This window comes from Pongo pygmaeus, chromosome 5, assembly GCF_028885625.2.
Source record: "Pongo pygmaeus isolate AG05252 chromosome 5, NHGRI_mPonPyg2-v2.0_pri, whole genome shotgun sequence".
Lineage (NCBI taxonomy): Eukaryota > Metazoa > Chordata > Mammalia > Primates > Hominidae > Pongo > Pongo pygmaeus.
The window spans coordinates 66,442,905-66,467,075 of NC_072378.2; the positions used below are offsets into that span (position 1 = coordinate 66,442,905).

At 35.5% G+C, this 24,171-nt stretch overlaps 1 non-coding gene across 1 annotated transcript; it reads right to left on the reverse strand.

Moving 5' to 3' along the window:
* Nucleotides 1-19,839: 19,839 nt before the first annotated feature.
* LOC129039782 (small nucleolar RNA SNORD65) lies at nt 19,840-19,912 on the reverse strand. Its single transcript, XR_008503480.1, has one exon. It is a non-coding gene; the product is annotated as a small nucleolar RNA SNORD65 (small nucleolar RNA).
* Nucleotides 19,913-24,171: the final 4,259 nt, after the last annotated feature.

Sequence of the window (24,171 nt, forward strand, 5' to 3'; positions counted from 1 at the left end):
TGCATGTTCTGCACATGTATCCTAGAACATAAAGTATAATAATAATTTTGAAAAAAGTAAACGGATATGTCAAAAAATGGGAGAAACTCAAAAAGAAATTGGTGAAATTTTAGATTGAGTACTCAGAATGTCCTCTACATCAATGACAACTAGCAGAAATATAAGTCATGTAGCAAGTTGTACAAATATCTTAGAGGAGAACATTCCAAGAGAGGAAAAAGCAAATACAAAAGACCTGAGATAGGAGTATACTCACATATTTAAAGAGTAAGGCAGTTAAAGCAGATAGCACATAGTGACATAAGCAAAAGTAGAAGGACATCAGGTTTGAGACATCAGGTTCTGCTGTAGGTGACATCTTAGAGGCTCTGTGAGCACTGGGGTTTAATGTCAAGTGTATTGTGAGTTCAAAAAGAGTTATGAGCAAGGTTTGATATGATCTGCCCTATGATTTTCAAAGATCTTTAGTTTGTGGAAAATAGGCTTTTCCAAAAGAGGAATTAGTTACAGTGTGTTTGCCAGAGTTCAGGTGGCTGGATGTAAATGGTAAAGGTGAAGGTGACGAGAAACAGCCAGATTCCATATGTATTATGTTAGTTCAGCTGAATCAAGGTGCAAATACACTGGATAAGGACATGAATAAGGTAAATAAGTGATGACTCCATACGTTTTGACTGGAGTAACTAGATAAGTTTTGATAAGTATTATTTTTGTTCCCTTATTGGTGTCATGTTGATCTCCCAAAGAAAGAACGTTATGAACATAGAGCTGAAGATAAGATTTATTTAGCTTAATAAATGACAAAAATGTTTATTTTAACTTTTTACTAAAAGTTTTAGCTCTAGAAAGGAATTATCTTATTAAACTTCTGTGGTGAATTATGTAATAAGTCTGAATTCAAAATCTTGGCAGCTTTTAGTACTGCAAATTATTTAAAGAGACATCCAGATTCCACATGTATTATGTTGGAAGAGTTGAATCAAGATGCTAGCTAATTGGATAAGAATATGGATAGTATTCATATTTATGCATCCAAAATTTTATAATGCATTAAGCCCTATATTTTTTATCTCTGATTTTGTTTCCAAAAAATTTAACGTAACATTTATATTTTTCACTTAGACCTTAAAAGTCTTAAAAGAAGAAAGGAATTGTGTAAATGAAAGATACAGATGTGTACTGATAGCCCTGTTAAATAAGTAATTTTTAAGTCTATTATTTCTGTAACATTTCCCATAATATTGATTATCTGATATTTATATTAAAACTATCACCATGTCCTATTCAATATATCCTACTCTCAAAGATGAATAGTTTATTAAATTAAAGATAATTGTAAACGATTCTCAATCTAGTTGCCAAAAAAACAGAAAGAAAATTTTAAAAAATTAAAGGTAAAGAAAATATTATAGTCAAGCAAGTTTTGAAGAACAAAGCTGAAGGACTTACATTGCTAGACTTAAAGACTGATTCCAAAGTTACATTAAATGGCTGGGTGCGTTGGATCCCACCTGTAATCCTAGCACTTTGGGAGGTCGAGAAGGGCGGATTGCCTGAGCTCAGGAGCTCAAGACCAGCCTGGCCAACATGGTGAAACCCCGTCTCTACTGAAATACAAAAAATCAGCCAGGTGTGTTGGCAGGCATCTGTAATCCCAGCCGCTCAGGAGGCTGAGGCATGAGAATTGCTTGAAACCAGGAGGCGAGGTTGAAGTGAGCTGAGATCCTGCCACTGCACTCCAGCCTGGGCAACAAAGCAAAACTCTGTCTCAAAACAAAACAAAACAACAACAACAACAACAAAAAAAACAGTCACATGAATTTAGAGAGTGTAAGACTGGCACAAGAAAAGATAAAGGACCAGAGTGCAGAGGGAAGGGTGGGTTGGCATGAAAGACAGAGAGCCTAGAAACAGATCCAAATTATACCATGGCCAGGCGTGGTGGTTCATTCCTGTAATCCCAGCACTTTGGGAGGCCAAGGCGGTTAAATCACGAGGTCAGGAATTCAAGAGCAGCCTAGCCAACATAGTGAAAACCTGTCGCTACTAAAAATACAAAAATTAGCCGGGTGTGGTGGCAGCTACTCTTGGAAGCTGAGATGGGAGAATCACTTGAACCTGGGAGGCAGAGGTTGCAGTGAGCTGAGACCACATCATTGCACTCCAGCTGGGAGACAGAGTGAGACTCAGTCTCAAAAAACAAACCAACAAAAATACATTTTATATATATATATATAAATATTTATATATATAATTTATATATATACACCATTATATATATTTATTATATATACCATTATATATAGTATATATATGTACATAATGGTATATATATATGTGGTATATATAATATATATAATGGTATATATATAATGGTGTATATACAATGGTATATACATATATAATGGTATATATACATATATAATGGTATATATACATATATAATGGTATATATACAGTGGTATATATATGGTGTGTATATATATAAAATGATGTGTGTATGTACATATAATGGTATCAAACTAAAACTAAACACAAACTAAAATGTTTGTGTATTTCCAAATGTGCCTCCTTCCCATTTACTTCTCAATTGACAAAATCTGGCTGACAATGTTTCAAATGGCATATTTTACCAAATCTCTTGTGCACTTTTACAGTTCTATACTTTCTATAGTTTGATTTGCTTTGACTGATTTACCTTTAGACCTAGGAGATGAAGCTATTTGAATTGAAAGAGATAGCAAATAGAAACATTTTCAAAAGAAGAAAGGGGAATCCAGTTGCAGGTAAAAAGTCAAGGTAAGGAAATATATTTTGAGTTAAAATCCATCACCCCTAGATTTACACTGTAACTCTTACAATAATTTATCTGTTCTATTTAAACCCTTACCAATAAAAACAGATTGTGTGGGTTCACTGGGAAATTTTCATTAGATTAAAAGAAAAAAATATAGGTAATAGGTTTCTCAATGTCAACAGAAAATATAAAGGAGGTGTTTTGGAGGGGAGAGGATGTGGAGAAATAGGAACACTTTTACACTGTTGGTGGGACTGTAAACTAGTTCAACCATTGTGGAAGTCAGTGTGGCGATTCCTCAGGGATCTAGAACTAGAAATACCATTTGACCCAGCCATCCCATTACTGGGTATATACCCAAAGGACTATAAATCATCCTGCTATAAAGACACACTCACACGTATATTTATTGCGGCACTATTCACAATAGCAAAGACTTGGAAGCAACCCAAATGTCCAACAATGATAGACTGGATTAAGAAAATGTGGCACATATACACCATGGAATACTATGCAGCCATAAAAAATGATGAGTTCATGTCCTTTGTAGGGACATGGATGAAATTGGAAATCATCGTTCTCAGTAAACTATCGCAAGGACAAAAAACCAAACACCGCATATTCTCACTCATAGGTGGGAATTGAACAATGAGAACACATGGACACAGGAAGGGGAACATCACACTCTGGCGACTGTTGTGGGGTGGGGGGAGGGGGGAGGGATAGCATTAGGAGATATACCTAATGCTAAATGGCGAGTTAATGGGTGCAGCACACCAGCATGGCACATGTATACATATGTAACTTACCTGCACATTGTGCACATGTACCCTAAAACTTAAAGTATAATAATAATAAAAAAAGGAACTTTTCAATATTAATTAGCCTATCAAAGGGTATATTTTGGGCCATAGTGTTAAGTATGTCTTATCTATCATAAGGATTTCATTAATTAGAAACATATTTCAAAATCTTTACTTTTATACAGGCTTATTCAAATATCACTCCAAATGGAAAAATCGTATTTAAGTTATGCACAAATAGGAAAGGTTTCTGTTTTTTTCTCAACACCCCCTTCCCTTTCTACTTCTATACTGCTTTACTCTTGTGAAGAATTCGTAGACTTCAGTTATGCAACCTGAGTGAATTTTGCTGTTACTAGTCATTGTTCTATAAAGTAGGTTTTCTTATGAACTTAATTTTTACAAAATAATGTTAACTTTAACGACTTGTAATGAACAATATATTTAATATTTAAATTGGAAATCAAATGAAATATTTAATTTTTAACAAAATACAGGAGAAAAAACATTGTTTTATTTTTAAAACTCAAATATGAAACTGCAGTCTTCTCTGTGGACATAAAACAAATGTTGGAAATAAAGCATATTTAAAAACTAAGGTGCTTCAGAAAATGGGGTTATATTATTATTACAAAAATTACTTTTTATATTAATGTTGCTTTAATAGTTTGCTTTTTGTTTAAGACATGTTATGAAGTTTCCAAGATTATTACTAAACTACATAGAAAACATCTATCACCAAATTATAAGTTGTCTTTAAATTAACTAGGAATTTCTATAGATGGCTATGAAACTTATTCTCTTAAAAGTGGACATATGGTGAAATAAATAAGAAATAAGTTTTTCTGCTAAAAATATAATATTATATTCAGAAAACAATTACACTTAACCAAGATTCCAAACCCCAGTACTAAGGCATGATATTGCTGTGCCAAATAATTCATTTCCATCTATTTTTCCAAATCACTAGTTACTAAATATTTCTAAAATAAATAAATTTCCCTAGTTTTTAAATAAATTTACTGGCAAATATCCTTAAAATTGCTTAATATTATATAGTCCATTTTTGACCAAAGTCATCATTTACTTCCAGTTCCTTTTGTAACACCAGACAGTAACAATTATCAGTAATTGTGGGTACCAGTTTAATAAATAAGAGATTCTGTAGAATTTTCAAAGATCTTACTTTCATGAGTAGGACACTTTCCTAAAGGTACATTTTATCTAAGCTTATAGCCACTTTTATTGGATTCATTTTATTTAGATAGAATTAAGGAATGGTTTCTGTGAAAATAGCAAGGATTTTCTTCTGAGTTTAGGCTTTCATGAATTTATAGGAGGGGTTCATTCCCAAAACTGTTACACTGCTAATGTATACCTGAAATCCTACAGATGAGAAAGTGTCTATTACAACACCAAAGTGGTATTCAAAGCAGAATCTTACTTGACTTATGTATTAGTCAATTTTCACACTCCTGATAAAGACATACCCGAAACTGGGTAATTTTTAAAGAAAAAGAGGTTTAATGGACTCACAGTTCCACATGGCTGGGCAGGCCTCACAATCATGGTGGAAGGCAAACGAAGAACAAAGGCACGTCTTACATGGCAGCAGACAAAGAAACATGAGAAAGCTTGTGTAGGAAAACTTCCCTTTATAAAATCATTAGATCTCATGAGACTTATTCACTGTCAAAAAAAACAGTATGATGACCCCATGATTCAATTATCTCCCACTAGGTCCCTCCCACAACATGTAGGAATTATGGGAGCTACAGTTCGAGATGAAATTTGGGTGGGGACACAGCCAAACCACATCAACTAATAATAGGCCTCAATTTCTGCCTTGCCTGCTAGAAAACTCAGAATTCAGTTCAGTGCTTAAATGCAATAACAAATTCAGCCAGATATGCTGCACATCTAAATCTTCTCCTTGTTCATAACATTTGAATTTCTATATTTTCTTTTAATTACAGTCTTCCTATTTCAATAATTTTTAATATTGAAAGATATCTAAACTTGAAAATTGGTAAGATATAAGCCACATTATAATAATCCAGAGTGATAACTTTTTAATAAGAGTATTATTTTACTTCCAATTGTAAAAGTATCTCAGGTTCTTTTAGTCTTTCCTTGTCAAATAACAATAAGCAATATTTTGACCTACTAGGTCCTCTATGTTGATTTAGTTAGAGATTAATAATTCTGCATAGTTTAATATAACAAATAAATCATTAATATTCTAAAAGACTAATGGAGTCTCCGGCTTCTATCCCATTATATGGAGAGCTATACACAGTGTCTTTCCTACCAACAACAACAAAAACTTTACTAACTTCAAATGCATGTCGTTTTTGAAATGCATTGAAACACTGTATTCATAAAGCAAGTAATGGCCCCAAAATCTAAGGAGAGACAGTACATTTGAGGCAAAAGGAGAAATGAGCATGTACTTACTTGGAAAGATTCAACTAGATACTGATAGGATTAGTTTAGCTAGAATAGCTCAAAAATTGGTAAAGGCTGAGTGTGGGCCAGAAGAATAATGTGAACCATTGTTAAGGCTTTTCCTGCAGAAACCCCACCAGACACTCACAGGAAGTATCTTAAAGACCCTTAAATGTCCATAATGGTGCAGAAATGAGTAGGGAAACAGCAGTTATGCAATAGGGGCAAGAAACACTGCCCAAATTTTTCTCTATCATCTTCACTATGAAACAAAAACTTTAATTTCCAATGGTCCATGAAGTAGCACTATTGACCTTAAGACATTGTTAAACTCCTATTGTAACTAGTAGAAGGAATCAGGAAGGGGCTAAAGATCTATTCTTAGAAGAGAAGCAGTATTACAGACTCAGCCCATAGCTACAACCAGGAAAGGGGCAGAGAAGGCCATACCACCAAGACCCAGGTATGATACTGGTCTAAAACTAAGCCAGAAAAAACAATCAAATATATCTACCTCCTACTTCTCTAACATCTTCCACTACCAAACTAAGAGGCTTCAAATAAATAACAACAAAAATTGCTGAGAGAGAAGTAAGAGAGGAACAAGAGTATGCAAGGACTAAATCTGAGGTACAAAGGGAAAACATGTAACTCAAAATCTAACAGAAATTGACCTGGTAAGTTTTACTCCACCTTAGGCAAGAAGTAGCTTTACAGGAATTTGAAAATGTTGCTGCATTTTGGGTAAATATCAACAGTAAATTTTAAATTTAGAGCAACTCTTAACCAGATTTACACTAACCCCCACATCAAAATAAACAAAGAAAAAAAATACCTTCATCTCCAGGCATAAAACCTATTTACTGCAGTCTCTACTCTTCTACGTAGTACATCTGGATTTAAACAAAATATTGAGGCATGGGAAAGACAAGCAAAATCACCACAATCCCAACAGATTAAAAAAAATCAGAATAGATTCAGGTATAACACAAAAGTTGATATTATGTAACAGATAATGTAAAACAAATATAGTTAGTATATTAAAGTTTCTAACAAAAAACATACAGCATCCAATATCTGATAGGCAAATTCAGCAGAGATATAGAGCGTGTAAGAAGAAATCAAATGGAAATATTAGAAAAAAAAACCAGTAAAGAGATGAAAAATGTCTTTGGTAGGATTATCAGTAGAATAGATACAACCATGGAAAGAATAAGTGAATTTGAAGGTAGATTAATAGAAATTACCCAAAATGAAACATAAAGAGTAAAAAAGAAAATTTTAAAAAGAACAAGGCATCTAAGGGCTATGAAACAATATCAAACCACCAATTGTGAGTGTAATATAAATCCCAGATGGGTAAAAGAAAGTAATTGAACTGCTGAAAGACAATAAACCAGAGATCTATGAAACTAGAACAATAAACATGATATATACCTCCCTCAACCCCCCCAAAAAGAAACACACATGCACACAGACACACACAAACTTACCTAAGTACATTACACATCATATTTCTACTGCTGAAAATCAACCACAGGAGAAAATCTTGAAAACAGGCAGAGAACGAAGACACAATACCATCCTATAACAAAGATCATATTTCCAGCAGTCTTATCAAAAACCATGCATGCAGGAAGTAAATGTAATGATATCATTAAAGTGCTGAAAGAAAAGCAGTCAACCCACATTACTATAACCAGCAAAGTGTTCTTCAAAAGAAGTAGAAATTAAGTTTTCCTTAGACAAAAACAGATTCATATGTTGCCATACATAGTCTATAAAAAATATTACAGGAAGTTATTCAGAAAGAAGGAATATTATATGTCAATAGGTTTGGAAATAGATGTAGGTAAAACACTTTTTTCTTATTTTGAATTGCTCTAATGATAATGGACTGTTTAAAGCAAAAACGTAGCAATGTTTTGTGTGCTTATATCATCTGCATAAGTGAAAAGTATGAAAACAATGGCATGAAAATAGGAGAAAATACTTGGAATTTTATGCAATAAGGTCATTACACTGCAAATAAAGTGATTTAATATATTTCAAAGTAGACTCATCTAAAATTCATACACTAAGCTCTAGGGAAACCATTTTTAAAGTCAAAAGAATTGTTATATAAAATAAGTAAAAGAGATACAACTTAATAATAAAATATTCTTAAATCCAGAGAAGGCATAAAAAAATCAATAAAAGGAACAAAGAACAAATAGAAAATAGCAAAGATAATAGTTTTTAGTTCACTATATTAATAACCTCTTTAAATGTGAATGGTCCAAAAGACTAATGGAACTCATTATTTAATCCTGAATGACAGATTACTTCTAATATTATATTTACCATTAATCCCAGATAATGAAATACTGATTTAAGTTAGTTCAAGATTCCTTGACCTGAAATGAGGTAGGTCCAACCCCAATCTGAGAGGGTGAATAATGACTGAGCAAAATTACTACTGTTAAACTCAGTTCCCTTGACTGAGTTCTTACTAATCAGATATGACAGAATATCTGCTGGAAGGAGTTTCCCATGACAAAAACAAAAGCCAAAATCATTTTACTTTTTCTCTATCTTCTTGCCTAGAATATCGATGTGTGGCATACTGCTGTGATTAGATGAGCCACATTATTTGATTTGTGTTATTTATCTAGAAAAGCACCTATAGTTGGGTCCTTACTGAGTTGACCCTTTGTAGAAGGAACATGGTAGGAGATTTACACCAACTTTGTCACAAGCCTTAGTGGAGAACTGCTGGTTTGCTAATATGATGAAAATAATAACAGACTAGATTTTAGAAAAAAATACTCTTTTGGATATTATACTAAGGGTATTCTATACCCAATTTCTTCAAATTTCAACAACTTTCTGAATGTGTAAATGAGAAGACTGAAGGTCAGAGAAGTTATATAATTTCCCTGAGGAAACACAAATAATATATTAGAAGCTTCCTCCCTCCAGCCCTTTCCATCATATTTGTTTCTTGAATTAACAATTGCTGGTTAACATAATAATGACATTTTAAAAAATAATATTTGAGTGAGAATGACGGAAAAAGAAGACAGGAAGCCTGTTTTTTGTTTTAGATTTAAACACACGTATGTATCTAAGCAAATTTGTCTTTATTGGCTCATTGACTCACTCTAGAGTGCAAAGTTTGGAAGAAATATCCTACAGCATTTAAGTGATGTTGCCTGAGTTGTCTACTATGTTCATTTTATTTAGGACTTTGGTTTGTTTTGGGATTCCTGATGGAAAATTTGTGGATTTCAAATCGTTTAATTACTTTCTCTCAAGTGCTACATTGCAAGGATTAGAGTTTCGTTAAAAACTATTATTCTATTTTTCTGAGAGGTTTAGAATCCTAAAGTACAGTGATAGTTTGGGTAGTTAAAAAAAAATCAAGCAATTTGCATTCAGGCAGAACTTTGACTTTCAGCTCTGCCACTTACTACCTTTTTAACTTTAGGATTATTAAATAACCTCTGTTCAAGAATGGCATCTGTGCTATTTTAATAATTTACAGCCTATTTTAATTCTCCTTATTCCTCCAAAGTAGTTAAACCAAAGGAAGTAATTTTAAACATTGGACACTTAAAAAGTGGAAAATGCCTGTTAATCAAGATAATAGACTCAAAGGAAAAAAAATAGAAATGACCAGAATATCCAGACATTTTTTTTCTTATTCTACTGCCTTAATCCCAGGTCAGACAACTCCTATGAATATATAAATTTGCATCCCTTTGGGAAGGATAGTTCTCAAAATAGTTGTAGTTGATGATTTCTTTTAGATTTAATTCAGTAGCTATGATTTGTATCATTTAATTCATGAAAAGTACTTATATCAAGATTATTTAAATTTATATACAGAATTACCTGTATGCAACTGAAACTGTCTTCATGATTTTCCAAATCCTATGATCAGATACTCACAAACATAACTTCATGTTATGTTTCTAGGTCCAAATTCTGTGCTCTGGATTCAAGATGACTGAGTAAATGCATCTGAGGCATGTCTCTCCCATGGAGAATAACCAAAACGGAGTAGATATTCACACATTAAAGAGATCATTGGAAGGAACGCTGGAATTCAACAGAGTGGTGATGGGACACACTGAGGGTGAAGGAAGGGGAAAACAGGACTGCCAGCTCGGGGTTGCTGGGAGCCAAAAGCTGCCCCTGGACCCAGAGAAGGGGCAAGTGCTCCTTTCATAGAGCCAAGGAGAGACTCCTGGAGCTCCACATATCTGCCAGTAACCTTTATAATCCTGAATGCAAGAGACCTCCCAGATCTCCGCAGGCCTCTAGACTGGCATAGGGAGCTACCTAGAGATTGTGCAGAGGCTCTGCTCAAACTCTCAGGGAGTACCACAGGCTTCCAAGTGCTGGGTAGCTGCAGCACAAAGCCATACCGGAACCCCACACTGAAGGCTCTGCCTCCTGCCTTGAGGCCGCTGCTGCTGCTACTGCTGCCAGCTGCTGGGTCAGGGATAGGAGAGGCTGGGTGCTCTCACATGCCCTAAGTACCACTGCCACTACTGCATGCTGCTGCTGGAGCAAGGCATGTTCAGACCATGCGCCCCACACCGTCTGAAATACCCCAAAGCTGCCTGCATGATAGTTCCCATGTAGACGGGCCTGCCCTTCCTGCTGGCAGCACTGCAACACAGTGGCCATTGTCCTGCCTGAGTGTTTGATTGATGTCCTGGGACCAGCCTGCCATCCTCATCACAGCCAACACTTGAGTCCAAGGGTCTCAAGGACAATTTCTCTGGCCTGGTCCTATCCTCCTGAGAGACAGGACTAGCTGGATTTCCTCCGCCGACTAAGAATCCCTAAGCCTAGCTGGGAAGGTGATTGCATCCACATTTAAACACGGGGCTTGGAACTTAGCTGGCACCTGACCAATTAGGTAGTAAAGAGAGCTCACTAAAATGCTAATTTGGTAAAAACAGGATGTAAAGAAATAGCCAATCATCTATCACCTGAGAGCACAGGGGAAGGGACAATGATCGGGATACAAAGCTAGGAATTCTAGCTGGCAATGGCTACCGTCTTTGGGTCCCCTCCCTTTGTATGCGAGCTCTGTTTTCACTCTATTAAATCTTGCAACTGCACACTCTTCTGGTCTCTGTTAGGGCTCGAGCTGAGCTTTCGCTCACCATCCACCATTGCTGTATGCCGCCGTCGCAGACCCACCGCTGACTTCCACCCCTCTGGATAAGGCAGGGTGTCTGCTGTGCTCCTGATCCAGAGGCGCCCACTGCTGCTCTGGATAGGGCTTAAAGACTTGCCATTGTTCTTGCACAGCTAAGTGCCTGGGTTCATCCTAATCAAGCTGAACACTAGTTGCTGGGTTCCACGGTTCTCTTCCATGATCCACTGCTTCTAATAGAGCTATAACACTCACTGCATGGCCCAAGATTCCATTCCTTGGAATCCATGAGGCCAAGAACCCCAGGTCAGAGAACAAGAGCCTCCCCGCCATGTTGGAAGTGGCCCACCACCATCTTGGGAGCTCTGGGAGCAAGGACCCCCAGTAACACTCCTAGAACTTGAGCATGCCCTCCGGGGCATAGGGATGAGATTTGTGATCTCATCTTGAGTGGAAAAAGAGCCCCCATGGTCAAAACCAAGAGAAGAATGTGGCATGGGCTGGGCGCGGTGGCTCACGCCTGCAATCCCAACACTTTGGGAGGCCGAGGCGGGCAGATCACGAGGTCAGGAGATGGAGACCATCCTGGCTAAGACGGTGAAACCCTGTCTCTACTTAAAATACAAAAAAAAATTAGGTTGGCGTTGTAGCAGTTGCCTGTAGTCTCAGCTACTTGGGAGGCCTAGGCAGGAGAATCGATTGAACCCGGGAGAAAGAGGTTGCGGTGAGCCGAGATCACGCCATTGCACTCCAGGCTGGGTGACAGAGCGAGACTCCATCTCAAGAAAAAAAAAAAAAAATGAGTGACATGGATTCATGCTGCCGCATGGGAGCTGGGTGCCCCTCCTTTGCAGGACTGGACCAGGAAGTCTATAACCTGAGAGCTGGACAGGGAGTTCTTCATCCTGGAATGGCATGACAATCAGAATGCAGACTGCTTTGGAGTGGGCTAGCTGTTCTGGCATGCTGCCAGTGGCAGATGCCAAAGGAGACTCTCCAGTTTGGGGGTGTGGAAGGTGGGTGGGTCCCATGGCCCTCTGCTGGGCTGTGATTCCTGACCTGCCCCTCTCCCCTCCATGAAGGCCCTTTGGTGTGAGAGAAGCACCTCTGCCTCTTCCTGAAAAGATACCCCAGTGCCCTGAGAGCTGCTTGCTATCTCCTATGAAGGTCAGCGCTCATACCTGCCACTGGAAAGCCTAGATACAGGATGGTTCAACTTGGCCCAACTCGGCTGTGTTCCCTCGACCCACTTCAGAGGCACAGCATGGGAAAGAAAACCCTTGGTTCTATGGTCCTTCCCATCACCTGGGATATTCAAGTACTTCCAATTTTACAGATCACACATAAATCTCACTGCTACCTTCTCAGCTGTCTCTCTCCTGCAAGCACCACTTACTGGCTGGGAAGCTGACCTTCACAACCCAATACAATACCTGTTTTCAGAAGTGCACAGGGCTGGGAAATGAGATAAGCTTCCTAAGAAATCCACCTTACCATCTCCGCAGGAGGCAGTGACTGTGCTCACATACCCAGTATACCACTGCTACAACCTACAAACAACCAGCATTTGAGAAAACCACCATACTAAAACTATCTATAACCAAAGAATTCATAGAGCCTTGGTTCCCTGGAAGCACTCAGAACCAAAGCCAAAGGACCCTACCAAACGTACACTAGAGTCACACCCTCAAAGTAGAGGCAATCCCTTTCAAACAGTAGCAAATTCAAAAATAAGTAGTAGTATCTTCTCCAGATGAAAAGGAATCAGCATAATAACTCTGACAACATGAAAAATAGAGTGTTTTGATGTCCTCAGAGGATCACACTAGCTCTTTATCAATGGCTCCTAAACAAAACGAAAATTATAAAATGAAAGATTAAGAATTTAAAATGTGAATTGTAGGGAAATTCAGTGAGATCAAAGAGAAAGTTGAAAAGCAGCACAAAGACATTAGAAAAACAATTGAAAATATGAATGAAAAATTTACTAAAGAGATATTTAAAAAAATTTCTGGAAATAAAAAAATTATTGAAAGAATAACAAAATACTGCTGAAAGCTTTATTTATAGGCGGGGCAAAGCCAAAGAAAGAATTTCAGAACTTGAAGATAGGTCTTTCAAATTAACCCAGTCAGATAAAAATAAAGAAAAAAAATAAATGAGCAAAGTCTTTGAGAAACATGAGATTTATGCAAAACAACCAAATTTATGAGAAACAGTTGTTTCTGAGGGATTAAAAAAAAGTAAATAGTTAGTGTATTTGAGGAAATAATTCAGAACAATTTCTCTTGGTTTTGCTAGAGATTTAGACATTCAGGTGCAAAAAGCCCAGAGAAAAATAATTTGTAAGATGAACTTCACTAAGGCGTATAGTCATCAGACTCTCCAAAGTTAATGTGAAGAAAAATATCCTGTAAGAAGCAAAAGAGGCCGGGCGCGGTGGCTCACTCCTGTAATCCCAGCGCTTTGGGAGGCTGAGGCAGGCGGATCGCGAGGTCAGGAGATGGAGATCAGCCTGGCTAACACGGTGAAACCCCATCTCTACTAAAAATACAAAAATTAGCCGGGCGTGGTGACGGGCGCCTGTAGTCCCAGCTACTCCTGAGGCTGAGGGAGGAGAATGGTGTGAACCCGGGAGGCGGAGCTTCCAGTGAGCTGAGATCCAGCCGCTGCACTCCAGCCTGGGTGACAGAGCGAAACTGCGACTCAAAAAAAAAAAAAAAAAAAAAAAGCAAAAGAGAAGCATCTAATAACTTATCAAGGAAATCCCATTAGACTAACAGTAAACTTTACAGCAAAAATCTTACAGTCCAGAAGAGATTGGGGTCCTATTTTCAGTCTTTCTAAAGAAAAATTTGTCAGCCAACCATTTTGTGTCCTGCTAAACTTAGCGCCATAAATGAAGGGGAGCTAAAGTCTTTCCCATACAAGCAAAGGCTAAGGGAATTCCACGCCATTAGACCATTCATACAAGAAAAAAATTTTCAAAGGAGTTCTAAACGTTGAAAAGAAAGGGCAATACTTGCCATCATAAAAACATGTGAAAGTATAAAACTCACAGATCTTATAAAGCAGTTACACAATTGGAACTACACAGCATCTAGATAACAGTTAATATTATGACAGTAAGAAAACCTCAGATAGCAATATTAATCTTGAACATAAATGGACTAAATTTCCACTTAGCAGAAACACACTGGTATAATAGATAAAACACAAGATTTAAGCATATGTTGCTTATAAGAAACCCACGGAACTAGTAAAGACATTTGGAGACTAAAAGTAAAGAGATGGAAAAAAGATATTCCATGCACACAGAAACCAGAAGCAAATGGGAGTAGCTATACTTATATCAGAGAAAACATTTTAAAACCGCAACAGTAAAATATTTTATATATATGTATATATATGCATATGTATACAGATATAGATATGTATATATAGATATGCCCTCTACACCAGAGCACTCAGATTAAAAAAATAAATATTACTAGACCTAAGAAAAGAAATAGACAGTTATATAATAATAGTGGTAAACTTCAACCCTCCACTGACAGCACTGGATGGGTCACAGAAGCAGAAAGTCAACAAAGAATCTCTGGACTCAGATTGAACTCTAGATGAAGTGAACATAACAGATATTTACAGAACGTTCTATACAACAACCACATAAGATGCATTCTTCTCATCTGCACATGAGGTATTTTCCAAAATACATCAAATACTAGGCCACAAAGCAAGTCTAAATTAATTTTAAAATACCAGAATCATATCAAGTATCTTCTCAAATCCCAGTGGAATTAAACTAGAGATCAATACCAAGAAAAACTCTCAGAACTATACACAAAAATGGTAATTAAACAACTTAGTCCTTAATGATTTTTGGGTAAATGATACAATTAAGAAATAAATTTAAAAAAATTTAAATTAAAGAAAGTAAAGACACACCATATGAAAACCTTTAGGATACAGCAAAAGCAATTCTAAAGAGGGAAGGTTATAATGTTAAATGCCCACATCAAAAACATAGAAAGGTCCCAAATTAACAGCCTAACATTATACCTCAAGGAACTAGAAAACCACAGTGAACCAAATATAAAGTTAGCAGCAGAAGAAATAACATAATAATTAGCATAGAACTAAATGAAAGTGAGAACAAAAATCAAACAAAATGAAAAGTTTGTTCTTTGAAAAAATCAACAAAACTGATACATCACTAGCTAGATTAACCAAGAAAAAGAGAGAGGTGAATCAAATAACCACCATCAAAAATGATAAAGGTGACATTAAAATGGATACAACAGATACAAAAATACTGTCAGAGACTACTATGAGCATCTTTATAAACACCAGTGTAACACATAGAGGAAATTGACAAATTCCTGGATGTGTACAACCTCCCAATATTGAACTGGAAAAAATATAAATTCTGAACAGACCAATAATGATTAATAAGATTGAATCAGTAATAAAACTTCTCCCATCAACAACAAAAAAAGCTCAGTACCAGATGAATTCACAGCTGAATTCTACCAGATGTACAAAGAAGAACTGGTATCAGTCCTGCTGAAAATGTTCCCAAAAATCAAAGAGGAGGGAATCCTTCCTCACTCATTCTATGAAGCCCATATCACATTGATACCAAAGCCATGCAAAAACAAACCAAAAAAGAAAAAAGAAAACTACAGGTCAACATCCACGGTAAACATACATGCAAAAACCTCAACAAAATACTAGCAAACTCAATTTAACAGCACATCAAAAATGTAATAATACATCACAACCAAGTGCATTTTATTACAGTGATACAAGGTTATTTGGGCATATATAAATCAATAAACATGTTAAGTCACATAAATAGAATGAAGGAAAAACTATATGATCATCTCAATAGATGCAAAAAAGCATTTGATAAAATGTATCATCTTTTCATAACAAAAACTATCAATAAACTAGGCATTGAAAGAATATACCTCAAATTGATAAAAGTCATGTACAAAAAACCCACGGTCAACATCATACTAAATAAGGAAAATTTGAAAGCATTAGTGCTGAGCACTGGAACAGACAATGATGACCAGTGTTACCACTCTTATTTAATGTAGCAGTGTAAGTTCTATCTAGAGCAATCAGGCAAGATAAATAAATAAAAGGCATCCAAATTGGAAAGGAGGAAATCAAGTTATCTCTATTCACTGATGATATAATCATATACATAGAAAATACAAAGACTTCCTCCAAAAGACTCGTAGATTTGATAAGTGACTTCAGTAGAGTTTCAGGATACAAAATCAATGTACGAAAATCAATAGCAATATTGATACACCAATAACATTCAAGCTGAGGGCAAAATTAAGAATTCAATTCAATTTATAATAGCTACAACCAATAAAATACCTAAAACACCTTTAACCAAGGAGTTAAAATAGTTCTACAAGGAGATCTACAAAACACTGCTGAGAGAAATCATAGAGGACACAAAGAAATGTAGAAATATTCCTCACTAAGGGATTGGAAGAATCAATATCCTTAAGTTTGACGTACTGCCCAAAGCTACCTTCAGATTCAACGAAATTCCTATCAAAATATTAACATCATTTTTCAAAGAATTATAAAACATCTTAAAATTCATATGGAACTAAAAAAGAACCTGAAGAGACAAGCCTTTAATAACCTAAACAGCATGATAATGGTATAAAAATAGACATATAGATCAATGGAACACAATACAGACCCAAGAAATAAAGCCGCATGTCTATAACCAATAGATATTGGACAATGTTGACAAAAATACATGGTGGGGAGAGGAGATGCTATTCAATAAATGGTGCTGAAAAAACTGGATAGCCATATGCAGAAGAATAAAACTGGATCCCTGTATTTCAACATATACAAAAATTAACTCAAGATGAATAACAGACTTAAATGTAAGTCCTAAAACTATAAAAGTCTAAAAGAAAACTTAGAGAAAACCCTTTTGGACATTGGCCTAGGCCAAAAATTTACAACTAAATCCTCAAAACAAAACACATCAAATCCAAAAATCTACAAATGGGACTTAATTAAACTATAAAGTTTCCATACAGCAAAAGAAGCTATTGACAGATTAGACAGACAACCTACAGAATGGAAAAAAAAAAAAGAAGTATTTGTGAACTATGTATCTGGCAAAGGACTAATATCCAGATTCTTCAAGAAACTCAACTCAACAGGAAAAAACAACCCCATTAAAAAGTGGGTAAATAAAATGAACAGGTTTATTAAAAATAACAACAAGATATACAAATTACCAACACCTTATAAAAATGCTCAACATTAATAATTACCAGAGAAATGTAAAGTAAAACCATGAAGAGATACCACCTTATACCAGTCAGAATAGCTATTTTTAAAAAGTCAAAAAACAACCATTGCTGGCAAGGATGCAGAGAAAAGGGAATGCTTATACTTTGCTGGTGGGAATGAAAATGTGTATAATTCTATGGAATACAGTATGCAGATTTCTCAAGGAATCAAAAGTAGAGCTACCATTTGATCAAACAATCTAGTTACTGGGTATCTACCTGATGATTGCAAAACTACCTATTGGGTGTTATGCTAATTACCTGGGTGACAAAATTATCTGTACGCCAAACTCCAGGTGACACACAATTTATCCATGCAACAAACCAGCATGTGTACTCCTGAACCTAAAATAAAGGATGAGAAATAATTTCTACTAGCCACATTAAAAAATAATGATAAAAATAAAACAAGAGAAATCATTATATCAAAAAGGCACCTGCGCTTATATGTTTATCTCAGCCCTATTCATGATAGCAAAGTCATGGAATTAACTAAGTGTCTATCAACAGGTGATTGGATAAAGAAAATGTGGTATACATAGCATGGAATAACACTCAGGCATTAAAAAAGATAACAACAACAGTAAAATAATGTCTTTTGCAATGGCATAGATGGAACTGGAGGTCATTACCTTAAGTGAAACAACTCAGAAAGTCAAATAGTACATGCTCTCACTTATAGGTAGAAGGTAAACAACAAGTGCACGTGAACATACAGAGTGGAATAATAAACATTGGATTTTCCAAAAAGAGGGAGGGTGGGATGGGGGTAAAGGTTGAAAAATTATCTATTGGATACAATGTTCACTAATTGGGTGATGGGTACATTAAATGCCCAGACCTCACCACTGTGCCAAATATCCATTGGATTTTATTCTTAGAGATTTAGAGGGGACAGGGCCTGGCGCAGTGGCTCACACCTGCAGTCCTAGCACTTTGGAAGGCCGAGGCAGGCGGATCACCTGAGGTCAGGAGTTCGAGACTAGCCCAGCCAACATGGCAAAATTTCGTCTCTACTAAAAATACAAAAAAATTAACTGGGCACGGTGACATGTGTCTGTAATCCCAGCCACTCGGGAGTCTGAGGCAAAAGAATTGCTTGAACCTGGGAGGCGGAGGTTGCAGTGAGCCAACATTGCGCCACTGCACTCCAGCCTGGGAGACAGAGCGGGACTTCATCTCAGAAAAACAAACAAACAGAGAGAGAGAGAGAGAGAGATTTAGGGGGTACAAGTGCAGTTTTGTTACTTGTACTCCCTAAATCTCTAAAAATAAATAATAACAATAATTTAAAAAGAAATGTCCTATCTCACGCTTCCTCAGTCTCATTTTTCTCATGTGTAAGAATGGAGATCATCATGTTTTCTTTCAGGATTCTGTGTGAGGAAAAAATATTATAAGAAAAATGATGTTTTTTACAGTCTTCTGAACTCTGAATATTTTGAATTATTATCCCTGGTGTGGTCAAAAAATCCTCATTTCTTAAGTTTCAAATTTTTTCTAATATATATGAGGTTTCAGTATCCCAGATTATTTTCAAAAATAAATAAATAAATATATGTTACTGCAGTTTGATTCTTCTTTAAATTCACACCTGAATTTTTTTTTTCTTTGAAAACGTGATGGAACACTATTTCTCTTTGAAAATACGGTAAAAATATAATGGACCTTTACAATGCATGTGCCCGTGTTTGTCTTCTACTTCAAACAGCAAGTTGAATAAGAAAAGCATGGTTTTTAACACTCTATAGCAATTTTTACATTATGTTAAAAGAGATATCTAATTATTGATATATTATGTAATAATACAATGTATTTGTTATAGACATTGCTTGAAACATTAAATAAGTGGCCTATGCTTGTTTAAAATTCCAATAAATATAAGTCGTTGCTCCCCTTAAGGGCATGTTGAGAGATTAGTTTATAATTATTTGGAAATTTGGGTTGATAAAACAAATAGGCACTTTATACAGGTATGGTAATATGACAGAACACTGAAAGTCTGATTCCAATGTATTTTGGCTTCATAGGGGATGTATAATCACAAGTCGTATTCATATTCATTAACTAAGATGAGTTTGCAGACTTCACTAGTTCTAGTTACGTGATTTTGCATGGCTATGTAATATGTAACTAAAATAATACAATGTAAAAAACCCAAGTTGTGTTATGTGTGTGTATATACACATAAACACAGAGCCATAAATATATTAATTATTTTATAATTGCATGGGAATTCTGCTATATATATATATACACATATACATACATATTTAATTTTATTATTTTAATCTTCAGAAAACCGTAGGTTTACCATTACACAATCTGCTGGTTATTACAGCTATTTTAGGTGAGTTCATCATTTGATCTCCAATATATTTTTGATAAATGCCTGTGTACTCAAGGAGTAATTGAATATAATCTGTGTTAAATTTTGATTATGAACTAGAATGTTTGAAATTCCTGGATATCATGACCTTGACAGGCTATGGTTGTTGTACTAAGCAAGTAAGCCCCAGGAGGTGTTCCAGTGACTCATTTGAATCTCGGACATACTTATCACTGCTCCATTGTGTAATAGCAATCCTGGCCCTTTATGATAACTAGGGATATTTACTTCTGCCATCATTGTAACTCCTTTATATTCCTGTTGAGTATAACATGAGGAGCCAAAAATGATTAGTTATCCGTCCTGGATTTAGATCTAGGTTCTTTGAGACCCTGCTCTTATCCACTGGAGACGTGACCATTCTACTTGTAGTTACCTGGACTTTCAGAATTTCGTAGACCGCATTTCAAAGAAAGCACATATTTCCAAGTCTGTAAGTAGGCTTTCGGTGAGAATGACCAATTCTGTTTTTATGGTTCCTGATCCTAGTCACTATTATCTCTCAGCATCAAATAAGATTATTAGTTCAACGTAGGTACCACATTTTGAAAAACAGTGCTCTAACTTTCCTAGATATTGTTCCCAAATTAGAATTTTAACTGAACCTTTACAAATCTATTCCAGTGATTTATTATGATAGTATCTTCTGAATGATACATAATAGGGCAAGTAGATCCTTTGGTTCAGGATGCATTCTTGTACCTTATTTACCACAATGTTAGGTTTTTGATCTGAGGTGATGTTTTGCAGGATTTAATTTTATTAATTCAGATATTCTGTGGTGATTCTATATGTGGTGTTCATAGGGCAAATGTTTTCCAGAAAAGGGAAATGCATACCTAGAACACATACTAATCTCATTCAGGACAAATGATTAAGATCTCAAGTTGAAAGTAGTCATATATAATTCTTTTCCACAAAGTGCCTGGTTGATCTATTCAAGGGATATGATATTGAAGGTTCAGCATTGGTCTCTGCTGCTAGTGTGTCATATACTGAGCATCAGCAGTAGTTAGGTTACCTTGGATAAGAGGGACTTGAGGTTGAGTTAACACCTCAATGGGGTTGAGATAACACATAGATTACTTCTTGCATAGATCCACTGTGCAAACACTGAAATGTTTGAAGACTGACTTTCACTGGAAAAGTCATTTTGCACACCAGATGATTAAGCATCTCCTATGTGGAAAGTGTACTCCAGAGGACATAGACATAAGACAAAATCTAAATACCATGTTCCTCATCCTAAAGTCCACCCGCATGGCATTTCCTCTAGCCATCTTGTCTCTGACCGTCATTGTTCCCCATCCCAAGGCCTTGATGATGGAGTCACTAGCCAAAATTCTTATTTTGTCACTAGCCAAAAATTCTTATTTCCAACCATTTTTCTTTCCAATAAGTATATAATCTTCAAGCATATGTCCACTAAAACATGTCTGCTCTCCTCACTGTCTTTCGTTATCACCACTGATTGAAGCTATAGACTTGTAGTGATTCTTTTCCTTTCCACACCAAAATATTGATATAACCCTTTGTGGATTTTTCCCCTTCTATCTCTGCTGACATAAAGAATAGCCAGTGAAGTCATAGATATATGCTGAAGGAAAAACATCAGTGAAACAAAGACAGGTAATTTTAGGCCTAGATGACATGCTAATCTAATGTACTATGCTTTCTGGACCTATTTAAGTGGAATCATTTTTACTTCTTTATTCTTAATGCGTATATATACATAATATCTTTACATATTTAGGGTGTGATATTTTGATAAAAGCATACCATGTGTAATAAACAAAACTGAGTAAATGGGATATCCATCACCTCACACATTGGTCTTTATTCTGTGTTGGAAACATGCCAAGTCTACCCTTCTATCTATATGAAATATAGAAGAAGTTATGATTAACTGTAGTTGCCCTATTGTGCTACCAAGCACTAGATCTTATTCCTTCTATTAACTCTAGTTTTTCACCCATTAACCAATCTATCTTAATCTTCTCATCCCTACTGCCTTTCCCAGCCTCTGATAACCACCATTCCATTATTTATCTCTCTGAGATCAATTTTTTTAGCTACCCCACATGAGTGAGGACATGTGACATTTATCTTTCAGTGCCTGGCTTATTTTACTTAAGATAATGTCTTCCAGTTCCACAGATGTTGTTGCAAATGACAGGATCCCATTTCTTTACACGGTAGAATAATATTCCATTGTGTGTGTGTGTGTGTGTGAAATTAAAATATTATTTTATTGTGTATTATTCAATTTATACACATTAAAATGTGATACATATATATTTAATGTGTATATATACAATGTAATATTATTTATTAATGGACACTTAAATTGATTTACTATAGTATTTCCATCCTACCATGGATCATTTTTGTAACTCCCAGATTAGCTATCTAGTAATATTCACCTTTTGATGTACATTTCCAGTCAGTTAACACTTAATGTTCTATAGTGAGAGTCTCAGTTTTGGCTAATAGCATATCAAATCTGTTTGTGAAAAGCAAATAATGCTCTGTTTTAGGAATCATGGTGTCTGTGCCATAATTTTCCCATCTGGGGCTTTCCAGAGACTCTCTTCAGAGTCCTTATCTACTACAAATACCGTAAGAGACACAAAGTGTGCCAGACCAAGTGGTTTGAGCAACAGGAAAGGAGGTACTGCAGCCTGAACCATCTGTAGTCCCCTTTTGCATCCAGGTTCCACTTAAAGCTGACAGTTTTCTAATTTATCGGATAAGTTAAGTAATGCAGTATTCCCAAGGTTGCTACATGCGTTCTCCAACATACGTAGTGTCCTATTGAAGGTATGGCTACATTCTTGGTAGCAGATTGTTTGTTATCTTGGAGAATATGTTTTCAAATGTTCCAAACTATTGAAACATTGACAGAACCATGAACAGGGCTTGGGAGCAAGGAAGTAAATCTTTACTGCTGAAAATCTGTTAAATGCTAACAGCTTTTATTTTTATTAATGATAAGGGAAATGAAAGATTCCATTCCCCCCATTAGCAAATATGGCAAGTTCCAGACACTGTGCTAATATCTTGTAATAAAGATAACACAGGTAAAGTAGAGGCTGCAATTGCAGCTAATATTTGATTCACTTTTTATTGGTTTACAATCTTCCTCCATGGTCTTTATGGCTTGTGGAAAGTCCATGTCCATGAATAAAATGGGATGGTGACAGGGAACTTCCTTATGCATCTTTTTAATTTTTGAGATTAGTATATGACATTGTCTCTGATCGCATATTAAAGGGTAATGAAAGAGGACCAATGTTAGGAGAGTGCACATGTGTGTTTAAGCATTATGGCTTTTACTCCACAGACCAATGAAGAATGGTGAGGATTTTTTATTGCTCACATAAGCATTCTTTTCACCAGGCCTTGAGGTATTTATTAGATGGAATATATTAAATTTTATATATATATATATATATATATATATTTGGTTTTCACTATATAAACTATGAAATTTTCCTCTTGAAAGACAATTTATTTTGATTTGTTTGAGATTAATTCACACAAATAAGGTTTATTTCATTGCTATATAATATTATAATAATACAGTACAAATCACTTACATTTTCCATAGGCTTTCTGTTTTGTCCCATGTTTCTATTTCCATTAACTAGATTTTAAAATAAATTATGTCTTGATATTTGATAGAAAATGTACCTTTTCTTCTTTTGCAGTAGTGTGTTGTTTGATCTTGGCTATGTACTATTCTGTGTTCATTTTACAATTATCATTTCAAGTTCTAACAACAATTGTTGCAATATTAATTAGCATATTATGAAATCTATAAAAAATTTATGGGAAATTATATAACAATATGTGACTACATCTGTAGTGTGTATATATATTTATACACACCCATTTCAAAATAGTATTTAATGTATAAATATATTAGCTAATATAAAATTATTTCATGCTTTATAATATTGTTTTATAAGTATACAATTTTATAATATAACATTACTTTGCAAAACATACTATTATATCAAATAATTAATAAACTATTCTGATGGTTAATACTGAGTGTCAACTTGATTGGATTGAAGGATGCAAAGTATTGTTTGTGGGTGTGTCTGTGTGGGTGTTGCCAAAGGAGATTAACATTTGAGTCAGTGGGCAGACCCACCCTTAATCTAGGTGGATACCGGCTAATAAGCTACTAGTGTGGCCAGAATATAAAACAGGCAGAAAAATGTGAAAAG